Consider the following 16,150-nt stretch of genomic DNA (forward strand, 5'->3'; position numbering starts at 1 on the left):
TCAGAATAAATAAAGAGATGAAAGCTATTGGCCACTGCCCCGTTTATAGTCCCGACGTACGTGTTTTACGTCACCGTGTTCAGAACGATCGGATTTTCCGACAACTTTGTGTGACCGTGTGTATGCAAGGCAAGTTTGAGCCAACATCCGTCGGAAAAAATCCTAGGATTTTGTTGTCGGAATGTCCGAACAAAGTCCGAACGTGTGTACGGGGCATAAGACTGTATGCTGCATAGTAGAGTTGTATACCGTATGTCTCAAATTTTAACATTGATGTAAGCTTGACTTACATTTACAATATATGTACATTCTTCTTTATTTTTGAACAAGGTGGTGTATTGCTGTCTGCATACATTTGTGCTCTTTAGCAACTCTTTGGCGAAATAGCAATGATGTTTATTCATATATAAATAAAGAATTTAAAGAAGAAAGGAAAAAATAAGGGAGGGGAGGGGGTGGGAGAAGTTCCTTGATTCTTGTCTGAAGGAAAATGCTGAAGAGAGAGCTGTTCTGAAATAATATTTAAAGGCACAGGAACTAGCTTTTTGGTGACAGCCCGACTTACAAAAGAGGAAATCCCTGTTGAAGAGATTTTTTTCTTTTCTTTCTGGTAACATGTTCTGCTGCCAAATTTGTGCATTGACCCCCGAGACCTTGGACCTGTGTTGTAGTGGAACCTAAATCACTGTTGTATGCGGTGCAAATATAATCCAACTTTAATGGCAAAAATAAAGTGTTATGGCCCGTACACACGGTCGGATTTTCCAATGGAAAATGTCCGATCGGAGCGTGTTGTCGGAAATTCCGACCGTGTGTGGGCTCCATCAGACATTTTCCATCGGATTTTCCGACACACAAAGTTGGAGAGCAGGAGATAAAATTTTCCGACAACAAAATCCGTTGTCGGAAATTCCGATCGTGTGTACACAAATCCGACGGACAAAGTGCCATGCATGCTCAGAATAAATAAAGAGCTGAAAGCTATTGGCTACTGCCCCATTTATAGTCCCGACGTACGTGTTTTACCTCACCGCGTTCAGAACGATCGGATTTTCCGACAACTTTGTGTGACCGTGTGTATGCAAGACAAGTTTGAGCCAACATCCGTCGGAAAAAATCCATGGATTTTGTTGTCGGAATGTCCGAACAAAGTCCGACCGTGTGTACGCCCTATTAGATTGCTTACATTTCAAGGATATATTCATCCATGTTTACCATTTATGCAAAGAAGGTAATTAAAATACAACATGCCCCTTATTATTACCAGCCAAACCCACGTTTTTAACCCAGTAAGTTTCCTGAAGACAGACTCATTGCTTAGTCATGCCAAGCTAACTTGGAAACAAGATAACTTAAAACGGTCTTTCCTAAAGTGCTTGTAACCTTAAAAAAATTCACTGCCAGCTCCTTTCTTTTATCCAGCCATAACACACTGTGTGAGTGTTTGTTGAAAACGAAGCCTCTAAATACCTTTTTTCAGATCTCTTCTGGCCAGTCACGTGACTCCTGGCCGCTTTCCTACTCCGATCTACAGGCTAAGGCGGGAGGGGCCGAGAGCTCCCTTAGATGTCATCCGGGGAGGTCACTTTACCACTGTTCTGGTGGCTCAGCCCCTTCCACTGTAGCCCTTAGATGGGGTAGGAGAGCGGCCGGGTGTCATGTGACCTCCCTGAAGAGATCTGAAAAAAGGTATTTAGAGGCTTCGTTTTCAACAAACCATTACACAGTGTGTTATGGTTTGATAAAAAGAGAGGGGCTGGCAGTGAAATTATTTACAGTGTACTTTGCTACTAATAGCGGCAGGAGGGGGAGGGGAGTCGGCTCACACTCACACATACACACACACACACACAGGAGCTGACAGGCAGGAAGGGAGGGGAAAGAGGAGTCCAGCGGATGATGGAGGCACGTAAACTGACCCCGGTAATCAGGGCTCAGAAGCCCTGATTACTGTGGTCAGTACACCAAGGGGACACAGGAACAGACAGGATAAACCAGGTTATTTACAGCTTAGAGAGGGACAGGTTGGACAGCACAAGCACTGTACTGTTTAACCTGCTATAAGGGAACAGGATCCCTTTTTTTTTGGGGGGGGGGTTATAACCACTTTAACTTTTCTATCCTGAAGGAACCTCTAAAATAATATTCAGGTCCATCCCCATCACATGATGCTGCCACCACCATGTTTCACGGTGGAGATGGTGTGTTCAGGGTGATGTGCAGTGTTAGTTTCCCGCCACACATAGCGTTTTGCTTTTAGACCAAAAAGTTCAATTTTGGTCTCATCTGACCAGAGCACCTTCTTCCACATGTATGCTGTATCCCCCACATGGCTTCTTGTAAACTGCAAATGGACTTCTTATGGCATTCTTTCAACGATGGCTTTCTTCTTGCGACTGTTCCAAAAAGGCCAGATTTGTGGCCTGTGGACAGATTATCCCACTCCCACCTGAGCTGTGGATCTCTGCAGCTCCTCCAGAGTTATGGGCCTCTTGGCTGCTTCTCTTATTAATGCTCTCCTTGCCCGGCCTGTCAGTTTAGGTGGACGGCCATGTCTTGGTAGGTTTGCAGTTGTGCCATACTCTTTCCAATTTTGGATGATGGATTGAACAGTGCTCTGTGAGATGTGCAAAGCTTTGGATATTTATTTATAACCTAACCCTGCTTTAAACTTCTCCACAACTTTATCCTTGACCTGTCTGGTGTGTTCCTTGGCCTTCATGATGCTGTTTGTTCACAAAGGTTCTCTAATAAACCTCTGAGGACTTCACAGAACAGCTGTACTTATACTGAGATTAAATTACACAAGTGGACTCTATTTACTAATTAGATGACTTCTGAAGGCAATTGGATCCACTAGATTTTAGTTAGGGGTATCAGATTAAAGGGGAGCTGAATACAAATGCACGCCACACTTTTCACATATTTGTTTGGAAAAAATTTGAAAACCATTTTTCATTTTTCTTTCACTTCACAAATATGTGCCACTTTGTGTTGGTCTATCACATAAAATCCCAATAAAATACATTTACATTTTTGATTGTAACATGACAAATTGTGGAAAATTTCAAGGGGTATAAATACTTTTTCAAGACACTATACACCTGCAAGATAGCTCACAAAGCTGAAAAAAAAAGCTGTGAATTGAAAATGACAGACACTTTAAACACTAAATAGGGGGAAGTCCAGCAGCTGCATTAGGCCATAACTTAATAGCCTAGGAATAGCAATACAGATCTTACAAGAGTTCTATCCTTTCCCTACCATGCCTAAAAAACTTTTTTTTTCTGTTTTGTTGCCGTTGGAGAATAGGGATAAGCCGAGTTCCAATCTGAACTTGGTCCAAACTGAGTTCACCTAAACCCATGGGAAACTGTCACATGATTGCTTCCCTGCTGGCCCAATGAGCTGTGTGGAGATTCCCCACACCAGAGTTGCATGTAACAAAGGGGCGGTGAGGCTCGTGACATCATTGTAAATGCAATTTGTCTGAATGTGGCCCTGTGGACATGTTAGGTCAATGATGTAATGAGTCTTTAATATATGTGCAGCTGCGGGGTTAGCTCATTGGATCAGAAAATCAGCTAGCTTGTGGATTTGCAAAGAACCCAAGCTCATACCTGTTGAAGAGTTCCCCTTGATTCCTGTCTGAGGAGATCCACTTTATTCCTGAGTGAGAAGAGATTCATCCTTGTTGTAGTCATTCTATGCACTGCTGTGCTCACAAAAATTGCTTCATACTGCAGGGGATAGGTAAGTTGTACAAATAATTAGAATTGGTAGTCCAGTGATGTACATAATCACATAATAACATTGTGTACATTATGATGTATTATTTGAGATGGGTGTAGATGAAAACTAGGGTCTTCCTGCTTAGGAAGACTCTAGTTCCTGCAGACAAATAGCTTATGGGCAAGGCAACCATAGGGACTTTTTAACAGGTTGACTTGGGTATGAAGTAAAAGACAACTCAACTGTTTGTTTCAGTGATCTATGGCAACCCATGGAGTATTGTGTATTTGATTTGATAACGTGTTTTCTTTGATGTATAGAATGCCCTTAGAAACATCATTCCTTTTCAAGTTTTCTGCTCAGACAATGAGCTCACTTGAATACACATTGCAGTTATTCTATGCAATATAAATATATATAAATATATATATATATATATATATACAGTGGGGCAAAAAGTATTTAGTCAGCCACCAATTGTGCAAGTTCTCCCACTGAGAAGATGAGAGAGGCCTGTAATTGTCATCCTAGGTATACCTCAACTATGAGAGACAAAATGTGGAAACAAATCCAATCACATTGTCTGATTTTTTTAAAGAATTTATTTGCAAATTATGGTGGAAAATAAGTATTTGGTCAATATCAAAAGTTTATCTCAATATTTTGTTATATATCCTTTGTTGGAAATGACAGAGGTCAAACGTTTTCTGTAAGTCTTCACAAGGTTGTCACACACTGTTGCTGGTATGTTGGCCCATTCCTCCATGCAGATCTCCTCTAGAGCAGTGATGTTTTGGGGCTGTCGCTGGGAAACACAGACTTTCAACTCCCTCCAAAGGTTTTCTATGGGGTTGAGATCTGGAGACTGGCTAGGCCACTCCAGGACCTTGAAATCCTTCTTACCAAGCCACTCCTTTGTTGCTCTGGTGGTGTGTTTGGGATCATTGTCATGCTGAAAGACCCAGCCACATTTCATCTTCAATTCCCTTGCTGACAGGAGGAGGTTTGCACTCAAAATCTCACGATACATGGCCCCATTCATTCTTTCATGTACATGGATCAATCATCCTGTTTCCTTTGCAGAGAAACAGCCCCAAAGCATGATGTTGCCACCCCCATGCTTCACAGTAGGTATGGTGTTCTTTGGTTGCAACTCAGCACTCTCTCTCCTCCAAACATGACGAGTTGTGTTTCTACCAAACAGTTCTACTTTGGTTTCATCTGACCATATGACATTCTCTCAATCCTCTTCTGGATCATCCAAATGCTCTCTAGCAAACCTCATACAGGCCGGAGCATGTACTGGCTTAAGCAGGGGTCACGTCTGGCACTGCAGGATCTGAGTCCCTGGCGGTGTAGTGTGTTACTGATGGTAGCATTTGTTACGCTGGTCCCAGCTCTCTGCAGGTCATTCACTAGGTTCCCCCGTTTGGTTCTGGGATTTTTGCTCACCGTTCTTGCGATCATTTTAACCCCACGGGGTGAGATCTTGCGTGGAGCCCCAGATCGAGGGAGATTATCAGTGGTCTTGTATGTCTTCCATTTTCTAATTATTGCTCCCACAGTTGATTTCTTCACATCAAGCTGCTTGCCTATTGCAGATTCAGTCTTCCCAGCCTGGTGCAGGGCTACAATTTTGTTTCTGGTGTCCTTCAACAGCTCTTTGGTCTTCACCATAATGGAGTTTGGAGTGTGACTGTTTGAGGTTGTGGACAGGTGTCTTTTATACTAATAACAAGTTCAAACAGGTGCCATTAATACAGGTAATGAGTGGAGGACAGAGGAGTCTCTTAAAGAAGAAGATACAGGTCTGTGAGAGACAGAAATCTTGCTTGTTTGTAGGTGACCAAATACTTATTTTCCACCATAATTTGCAAATAAATTCTTTCAAAAATCAGACAATGTGATTGTCTGGATTTGTTTCCACATTTTGTCTCTCATAGTTGAGGTATACCATTGATGACAATTACAGGCCATTCTCATCTTTTTAAGTGGGAGAACTTGCACAATTGGTGGCTGACTAAATAGTTTTTTGCCCCACTGTGTATATATATATATATATATATATATATATATATATATATATATATATATATATACAAGGGGTCCCCTAGTTACAAACATCCGACTTACAAACGACTCCTACTTACAAACGGAGGGAGACAACAGGAAGTGAGAGGAAATCTACCCCTAGGAAGGGAAATTCACTCCTGTAAGAGCTATTATGGGGAAAAGGTACCTCCACTGATGCTTGTTTCCACAACAACCCAAAATTTTCAAAATCCAATTGTCATTGGGACAGAAAATGAGGTGAAATCTTCTGAACAGGGGCACACACAGCCAAACAAATGTTACAGGGGTGTTAACCCTTCCCTATGCTATCCAAAAAGCTTAAAAATAGTTTTTTTTGGCTGGAGCTACACTTAAAAAAATGTACCTGTTCCGACTTACAAACAGATTCAACTTAAGAACAAACCTACAGTCCCTAACTTGTTTGTAACCCAGGGACCCCCTATATATATATATATATATATATATATATATATATAGTATCTCACAAAAGTGAGTAAACCCCTCACAGTTTTGTAAATATTTTATTATATTTTTCATGTGACAACACTGAAGAAATGACACTTTGCTACAATGTAAAGTAGTGAGTGTACAGCTTGTATAACAGTGTACATTTGCTGTCCACTCAAAATAACTCAACACACAGCCATTAATGTCTAAACCACTGGCAACAAAAGGGAGTACACCCCTAAGTGAAAATGTCCAAATTGGGCCCAAAGTGTCAATATTTTGTGTGGCCACCATTATTTTCCAGCACTGCCTTAACCCTCTTGGGCATGGAGTTCACCAGAGCTTCACAGGTTGCCACTGGAGTCCTCTTCCACTCCCCCATAACGACATCATGTAGCTGGTGGATGTTAGAGACCTTGTGCTCCTCCACCTTCCGTTTGAGGATGCCCCACAGATGCTCAATGGGGTTTAGGCCTGGAGACATGCTTGGCCAGTCCATCACCTTTACACTCAACTTCTTTAGCAAGGCAGTGGTCATCTTGGAGGTGTGTTTGGGGTTGTTATCATGTTGGAATACTGCCCTGTGGCCCAGTCTCTGAAGGGAGGGGATCATGCTCTGCTGCAGTATGTCACAGTACATGTTGGCATTCATGATGCCCTCAAAGAGCTGTAGGTCCCCAATGCCAGCAGCACTCATGCAGCCCCAGACCATGACACTCCCACCACCATGCTTGACTGTAGACAAGACACACTTGTCTTTGTACTCCTCACTTGGTTACCGCCCCACACGCTTGACACCATCTGAACTAAATAAGTTTGGTCTCATCAGACCACAGAACATGGTTCCAGTAATCCATGTCCTTAGTCTGCTTGTCTTCAGCAAACTGTTTGCGGGCTTTCTTGTGCATCATCTTTAAAAGAGGCTTCCTGCTTGGATGACAGCCATGCAGACCAATTTGATGCAGTGTGCGGCGTATGGTCTGAGCACTGATAGGCTGACCCCCCACCCCTTCAACCTCTGCAGCAATGCTGGCAGCACTCATACGTCTATTTCCCAAAGACAACCTCTGGATATGACGCTGAGTACGTGCACTCAACTTCTCCGGTCGACCATGGTGAGGCCTGTTTTGAGTGGACCTGTCCTGTTAAACCGCTGTATGGTCTAGGTCACCGTGCTGCAGCTAAGTTTCAGGGTCTTGGCAATCTGCTTATAGCCTAGGCCATCTTTATATAGAGCAACAATTCTTTTTTTCAGATCCATAAAAAATACTATGAGGAACCCCCTAACGGGGCTTTAAAGCAGCCAATGAAAAAGACTATAGATAGTCAAAAAGTTAATTTTATTAATACAGATCCTCAGAGAGTTCTTTGCCATGAGGTACCATGTTGAACTTCCTGTGACCAGTGTGAGAGCGATAAGACCAAATTTAACGCACCTGCTTCCCATTCACACCTGAGACCTTGTAACACTAATGAGTACCACATGACGCCAAGGAGGAAAAATGGCTAATTGGGCCCAATTTGGACATTTTCACTTAGGGGTGTACTCACTTTTGTTGCCAGCAGTTTAGACATTAATGGCTGCGTGTTGAGTTATTTTGAGGGGACAGCACATTTACACTGTAAGCTGTACACTCACTACTTTACATTGTAGCTAAGTATCATTTCTTCAGTGTTGTCACATGAAAAGATATAATAAAATATTTACAAAACTGTGAGGGGTGTACTCACTTTTGTGAGATACTGTATATATATATATATATATATATATATATAGATATAGATATTTTGTAAAATAATTTCAAATACTCATGTACGTGTAAAGGGATGGAGAAAGAAACAAATAAAGGAGAGAATGGAGAAAAAAAGTGAAAGAAGGGAAATAAAGAAGGCTGATAGCGTGAGGAGAAAAAAAAGCTAATCACCGGCGGGTGTCAGAGGGACATCGTTCCCGATCATAGAGAGCAGCCTCTGCCTCATCTGTGCCCACCTTTTCCACCTGCCAGTGCCAACTAACAGTGCCGCCTACCTGTGCCCACCAGCGCCACCTACCAGTGCCCACAGTGCCACCCATCTGTGCCCACAGTGCCATCTATCAGTGCCCACAGTGCCACCTATCAATGTCACCAATCAGTGCCCCATCAACAGTGCTGCCCATCAGTCTCACCTACCAGTGCCCATCAGTGGCACCTATCAGTGCCATCTATCAGTGGTACCTATCAGTGACACCTATCAGTGCCCATCAGTGCTGCCTTATCTGTGCCTATCAGTGTCCATCAGTGCAGCCTGTCAGTGCCCACCAGTGCAGCCTATCAGTGCCCATCAATGCAGCCTCATCAGTGCATATCAATGAAGGAGAAAAATTACCTGTTTGCAAAGTTTTAAAACAAACTATGAAACGTTTTTTTTTTTTTTCAAAATTTTCTGTCTTTTTTGGTTTGTTTAGCAAAAAATAAAACCCCAGCTGTTATTAAATACCACCAAAAGAAAGCTCTATTTGTGTGAAAAGAATGATAAAAATTTCATTTGGGTACAGTGTAGCATGACCGTGCATCTGTCATTCAAAGTGTAAGAGCGCTGAAAGCTGAAAACTGGCCTGGGAAGGAGGGGCATTTAAGTGCCCAGTAAGCAAGTGGTCAAAAGCAATCTACTGAGTTGGCCAGAACCAGCCCTTGAGGGAATCTATTCCATCTGTTCACAGTTCTTACTGTGAAGAAACCTTTCCATATTTGGAGATTAAATCTCTTTTCCTCTAGACCAGGGATCTCCAAACTACAGCCCTCCAGCTGTTGCAGAACTACACAACCTATGAAGCATTGTAAAACTCTGACATTCACAGACAAGACTATGCATGATGGGAACTGTAGTTCCTGAACAACTAGAGAGCCATCATTTGGAGACCCCTCCTCTGCCCTGCCCCTTATCCTCTGTGATGACCTTAAAGTAAATAACTCAACACTAAGTTCACTATATGGACCACTTATGTAGTCAAACCTGTTGATCATATCCCCCCCCCTTAATCTCTTCTTTTTAAGAGGGAATACATTCAGTTCCTCTAATTTTTCCTCATAGCTGAGCTCCTCCATGCCTCTTATCAATTTGGTTGCCCTTCTCTACACTTTCTCCAGATCCTCGATATCCTTTTTTGTGAACTGGTGTCCAAAACTGAACTGCATATTCCAGATGAGGTCTTACTAATGATTTGTACAGGGGCAAAATTATATCTCTCTCTCTGGAGTCCATACCTCTCTTAATACAAGAAAGGATTTTGCTCACTTTGGAAACCGCAGCTTGGCATTGCATGCTATTATTAAGCTTATGATCTACCAAGCTTATGATCTAACCACTCTGTTCTTCCTACCACTATGGTTCTAGAATCTTCTAGAATACAGAGGAAAGTAATCAGAGCAGCAGCTTAGGAGACACTGAACAGGCCAGAACAATCAACCCCTGCTCCAGTGATTACAGAGGAGCCAATACTGAATTTGCCTATAAACCTGCATTAACTAGGTGGTACAGAAGGAAGGAAATAAAGAAGAGACAAAGGAAAAAATAAAAGTGTAAAAAACAGATGGTAGAAAAGTTGTAAGGAAGGAAGAAAGAATGGAAAAAGGTGTAAAGAAAAGATGGTTTGAAGAAAAGAATGAAGTGCAGAGAAGGGAGAAAGGAAGTAAGGTAGCAAGCAGGGAATAGAGGGAGATAAGGCATGCAGATCAGCAGTAGCTTGCTATCTGAATACATTAGTGAAAACATCACTTAATAGGCCTGGATGTGTAAGATAAGAAACAAAACTGGGTGCTTATCAGTTGATGGCACAAAGTCACATACTCCATAAAGTGTGCTGTAATTTTTTTCAAACTTCTTGAATGTGAGAGTTGTTGATTACGTGTATTTGATCTAGTTTCACTTTTAGGTAAGAGTTGTACAATTAAAATGGAGCGTCAGGAAAGACAAAAATTTGTAGCATGTCAGGTTATTACAGTAAGTTAAGACCTGTACTGCACAAACATGCCACGCTGGAGAGTTAGGTGTGTATCCCATATTAAAAGTCTTCTTTTAAATGGCATTGTTACCCTAGAAATAATTTGTTCATATTATTGAAAGCAGACCTGGAGCCACCATGGTAAATTACATTCAAGATGTTAAGATTTGTTGTAACATATATATATTGCCTTTGCGTTTGATGTGTATTTGAGTCAGGTCTCATGAGGTAAAATAATGCAGCCACTACCACACACCCAACTTCTTTTACAGCACTATATAACTTACAGGCCATGTAGGGTGGAACTTAGAGGGCAGAGCTTGACTAGGGCATTTTTTCTCCTATAGTGGTGCATGTTTTACCTCTGAAGATTTTTTTTTTTTAAGTCTACTATTCATAACAATCTGTCTGTGCTGCTTATCGAGGCTGTGTAAATTCTAAGACTGGCTAGGCAGGCCAAAAAAAGGTAAACTGGCTCCAATATGTGAGTTTTTACTTTATATTGAGCTTTGGTTGTTTGGTAGTGTGCCGAATGATTAGTCTGAGAGTAACTGTAACCTCCTGTTTACCAAATAGGTGCAAAGTTAGAAGCAAAAATGCAAAACAGGATCAAACATTGTAGAATAATGAAAGCTGCACAAACATGGACTCATCACAGCAATGTCTATGTCACTCAATAAGGGTAACGTGGCTTCATAGCATCTCTGTAAGTCTCTACACACAGCTATTTGCGATTATTCTAATAGGCAGCATCCCTCGCAGTATAGTTTAGTGTAGATCTGGTAACATAGGTAAACAGCTGGAGGGAACCAAAGCCCAAGATTGAAGTTGCACCCCACTTGAACTAGTGTACTCTGGTAGCAATTGAGGAGAGCCCCCACAGAAGCTAGGTCTTTTGGAGAAGCTGCTCTGGCCTAGCTGCCCACACACCGCTTCTGACAGTGTAGGCCCTCTGTCTTGGCTACAGATCATTTGCCCAACTACTGTACTTCTGCTTCATCAGGTGTGACCCCTCTGAGCTGCTGAGGGAGAAAAGAAGAAAAACTATTCTTCCCCTGGCATGGTCAGGAACCCAGCCCAGATAGCAAGCAAGTGCAAGTTTGAAAAGGACTTGCTAAGCTATCGCAAGACTTGCCAGGCTTCACAAGTCTGTTGCACAATTGCAGCAAGTCCGCATTGCATGACTCCAGAGCAACGTTCTTTGCAAACATTCTGCAAGTCTGCTGCAAGTTCTGGTTCAGTTATATTGCACAATAGTCAACCCACCACAGGGGTCACTATGGCTGAATTTTCATGCTGTAGACTTGCAGAGCTTTTGCTGTAGACTCACCACTGCAACTTTGCCCTTGCTAGAGACTTGCCATGCAAGTTCGCTACAAATTGGACAAGTGTCAACTAGAACTTGTGTTTCAAGTGCTCTGCAAGTGTACAACTTACCAGTGAAAATGTGCGGCAAATTAACAGACTAATGCCATTTCTGTTAGTTCGTTCTGACCAGCCGACCGTTTTTAAGCCATGAGGACCCTCACCCCGGACCAGAGGGTTTATAACTACCGTCTAGCCAGAGCCAGAAGAGTGGTGGAGAACGCAGTGGATAATGGCCAGCCGGTTCCACCTATTCCTTATGCCAATCAACATGGTGGAATATAAACTTAACCATATAATTCTTGCATGCTGCATTCTACACAACTTTTTAAGGAGAAATTCAATTAACTATGTGGCCTCAGTTGGGCCTGAGGCCGGACTTCAAGAAGAAACCCTGACGGCGCTTGAAGCTGGCCATCCTGGCTTGCCCCCCAAAGCACCCGCAAAGTAAGACAGAAGTATGTTGAGTACTTTGCGGGTAGGGGGCCATTGATATGCCAGAAAATATTTAAGAAACATTTTATCCTAAATTTTTTAACTTAAACTGAAAGAAGATTTCCTTTGATTTACTTCTTTTAGGTGTCTCCTAGGTTCTCCAATGGGCTTTTCTTTTTGGCCATTTTCTTCAATAGTGCAAATGTAATTTATTTGATACATGAGGAGACAATCTCTTCTTCAGCGAGCTATTATTATGTTGTGTTGTTAATGTATGTAATGCTTTACTGAGAAAAATATTTATCATTTTCAGCACCATGAATGAATTTTGGGGAGTCATAAAAATGGCGTGATTGTGGCAAATTATAAAGCACTGTGGGAGTTATTTACTAAAGGAAATTCCACTTTACACTCCAAGTGCACTGCAAAAGTGCACTTGAAACTGCACTGAAAGTGCACTTGTAGTGCAAAGTGGATTTGCCTTTAGTAACTAACCCCCATTGTCACTGTAAAAACCAACTTACTACTAAAATTGCTATTGAGCATTGAAAGAAGAAGCCACACATTGCTGAGTAGAAAAACACTTTCTACTACTTCTACTATTCACATGTGGGTTTTTGAACAAACCAACATTTTCGGTGTATAACTTCTTTTTTCACATTGTAAATATCCTTTTTTGGCTAAACAGGCATGTTTCAAACCATAACATACACAACTCAGGAACTTCCAAAGTTCAACTTTGATAAAATGAAGGCAATATCAGTCATTAGTATGTCCAAACTGTGTTGATATTGCCTTCATCAGATGCACACAAATTGGGATTCAAACTGGGAATTTCCCTCCTGATCCCATGCCTAATGTCTACATGTGCTAGCTCCCATCATGGGGGATCAATGGACGTGTTTTGGGGGTGCAACCCCTTCCTCTCACCTAAGGAAGGGGTTGCACACACCAAACACGTACATTGATCCCCCATGATGGCAGATAGCACATGTTGACACACCGTGTGCAAAATTTGGCTTTTAAAATAAAATTTGCAATGCCGGCGCCGCCGAACGGAGGGGGAGATGAGCGGGGCTTCGATCCCCTGCATCGCTGGACCCTGGGACAGGTAAGTGTCCAATTAAAAGTCAGCAGCTGCAGTATTTGTAGCTGCTGACTTTTAATTTTTTTTTTTTTAATGGGCCCTCCTCTTTAAGCTGTGGTCTCAGACACTTATCTGTTGTGGTCACTATTTCACCCACTTCATAAACCTCTCCCTCCTCATCCTCTGCTTGTGGTTTTGGGATTTCCCCTTCCCTGGTGACCTCTGATGTCCCGAGTCTTTCTCCCCTATGTGAATAAAAAATAGGTATACTTAGCACACAGGTATTTGATGGCAGAAATAGGAATATGAAACATTGCTTGGAAGTGTCGTACAATTGTCTGTTTTGGCAGAGTTCCAAGCTGAAGAACATTTTACTTCCTTTCTAAAGCTGGAATACTTCCCTTTTTTGGTAAAGTATCACACATGGAGACACCCCTAGTATCCACTGGAGCACCTGTGTGGGACACCCTAAAAAGGTTGTTCTGGTGTCCCACACTAGTGCTCCTGTGTCCAGATGTGTAAACAGCTGCTGAGTGTCCTCTCCTTACACTGAATCAAGTTTGCATTTCATTCTAGTTACAAACCCATCTAGACAACAAACTTCTTTTAATACAAATAGGCCTGAACAAATGTAGTTAACCTGTATCTGCCAAAAACATCTTATAAGTGGGAGAACGAGTGATGTTTCCTACGACCGATTACTGTGCCCATGAACATGAAAGTTGCCATTTTAAACTGTACAACAGTAAAGAAAAGCACATGGAGCAGCATGCAAGTAATAATAATAATAGAAACACAGGACAAATACTTACTTTTTAGAAGCAGTTTCCTGATCCTTCTGTACTGATCCTGCTCCCTCAATTTGAGGTCTGACCAGCATTTCCTCAATTGATCTTTGGATCGCCGTATCCCAAAAATTCCCGTGCAGACTCTTCACAACTTTAGCCATGATCTTGGCCTTTATCACATTTGGGTTTGGGTACGGTCCATACTTCCCATCATAGTCGGCCCTCTTGAAGATGTCCACCATCTCCACCATCTCTACAAAGGACATAATTGAGGCCTTCAATATCCTCCGGGATCGGGGTGTTCGTGGCTCCGGCCTTTCATTGTTGCTGCTCTCCTCTGCATGCACCTGTTGTCTCTCCGCCATGTTCTCTACCTACTGCGCTGAAAGAGAAGGGGAGGGGAATATACTAGAAAAAACGTCAGGGGCGGGTGGAGTTTCACGCATGCGCAGTGTATATAAAGCGGAACACGCATGCGTTGTACGTATGATCTGTGAGTGGAGGATGAAGTAACGGAAGCGACGATCGTTATAACGAAGGTACAAATTTAACTTGGTGCATCAGTGGCCTATACTGCTTATAGATTGAGGCCTATATTGGGTCAAGATTAGGTGAGTTTCACCTGACATTAGGGTTTGTCTTGTGTTGTGTCTTGCAGAGAAAATGGATCTCTTCAATGATAGGGAATTTCTAGGAATCTTCATTGATATGTTCAAGGAGCTGCCCTGTCTGTGGCAGGTGAACCACCCGCTTTATAATAATCAAACAAAGAGGAAGGCAGTGCTGGAGAAACTGCTTGAATGATCCCCACGGCAGACATCAAGTATTTAATGTCCAAAATTGGTGGCTTGAGGAGCACTTATAATAGGGAGCGCAAGGAGGTCCAGGATTCCCTGAGATCAGGAGCTGCAGCAGATGACATTTATGTACCCAGGCTGTGGTACTATGACAGACTGCATTTTCTGGCAGGCCAGACTGAACCCAGGCCAGCACTCTCCAGACATCCTTCAAGGCTTCCTTCCCCCCCAGCTGAGGCTTCCAACGACCAACCTGGGCCTTCCAGGCAGCAACATGTGGAAGAGCCCAGCTTGAGTCAAGTATAGCATTCTTAAAAATATTTCTGGTTGTCAAATTAATGATGTTAAATAGATGTTAGTTTTGATAACTAATTTCTGATTTCACAAAGTGTTTTACATATCAATAGACAGTAGTGGCCACAAATGATTGGGATAAGAATGAAAAATGCTGGGGTCAGAATGATAGTCTTTTCTATTTCTTAACATTCAATTTGCAACAGTCATTGAAAATTGCGTGTGATTGATGAACCAAAAAACTAAAACTATGTCCTTTTTTCATACACAGGAAAGTCTCAGCCAGGAGGAGGCCTTGGAAAGTGGCAGCCAAGAGGTGGCAGCGGTAAGTGGCAGCCAGGAGGTGGCCGGGCCCAGTAGCCTGCCGAATCCCTGGTCCCTCCCCTCCGCCTTCCAAAAAAAAGTCCCAGGAATAGGAGTAACCTGGAGGAGGCAGCACTTGGTCTATTTTTGAAGAGACCATACTGAGGGATACTGCATCCCTCAGAATCCCCCCAGTCTTCAAGAAGACTATGCCTTCATGGCAGCCTGCAAAATGCTTGAAATGGAAGAGGGCCAACGCCTCTTATGTGAGGAAGTGATCTTACAAGCCCTAAATAAGGGGTTGATGGGTGAACTCACAAGCCAAAGCCATGTTTGTGAGTTGAACCATGGTCCTCCTCCTCCTCCTCCACCTCCTGCCACAACTCCAACACCAGAGCCACAGCCTGGAAGGAAGCGTGTAAGGAAGACCAGAGCGTAATGGCCTGGGTTCAGTCTAGTCTGACAAAAGATGCAGGCTGTTACATGACCACAGCCTGGGGACGTATATGTCATCTGCTGCTGTTCCTGATCTCTTGTAATCCTGGACCGATTTGTGCTCCTTATTATAAGGACTCATCAGGCCACCAACTTTGACTGTAAAATAATTGATGTGTGCCCTGGGGTACAAAGGCTTCGCAAATTTCACCAGTTTCTCCAGCGTTGCTTTCCTCTTCATTTTGTTATGACCCAGAATAAATGGCTATTTCTTTTTCACAAATACTTGCCTATGTGTTGTACTTCAAAAAGGACAGTTTGTTTGTGAGTAGGCAGGTACATTTCCAAAATACAAGGTCAAATTAACAAGGGACACCAACACCAAACAACCTCCTTGAGATTAAAAAATACA

The sequence above is a fragment of the Aquarana catesbeiana genome, linkage group LG04 (assembly GCF_042186555.1).
Source record: "Aquarana catesbeiana isolate 2022-GZ linkage group LG04, ASM4218655v1, whole genome shotgun sequence".
Taxonomy (NCBI): domain Eukaryota; kingdom Metazoa; phylum Chordata; class Amphibia; order Anura; family Ranidae; genus Aquarana; species Aquarana catesbeiana.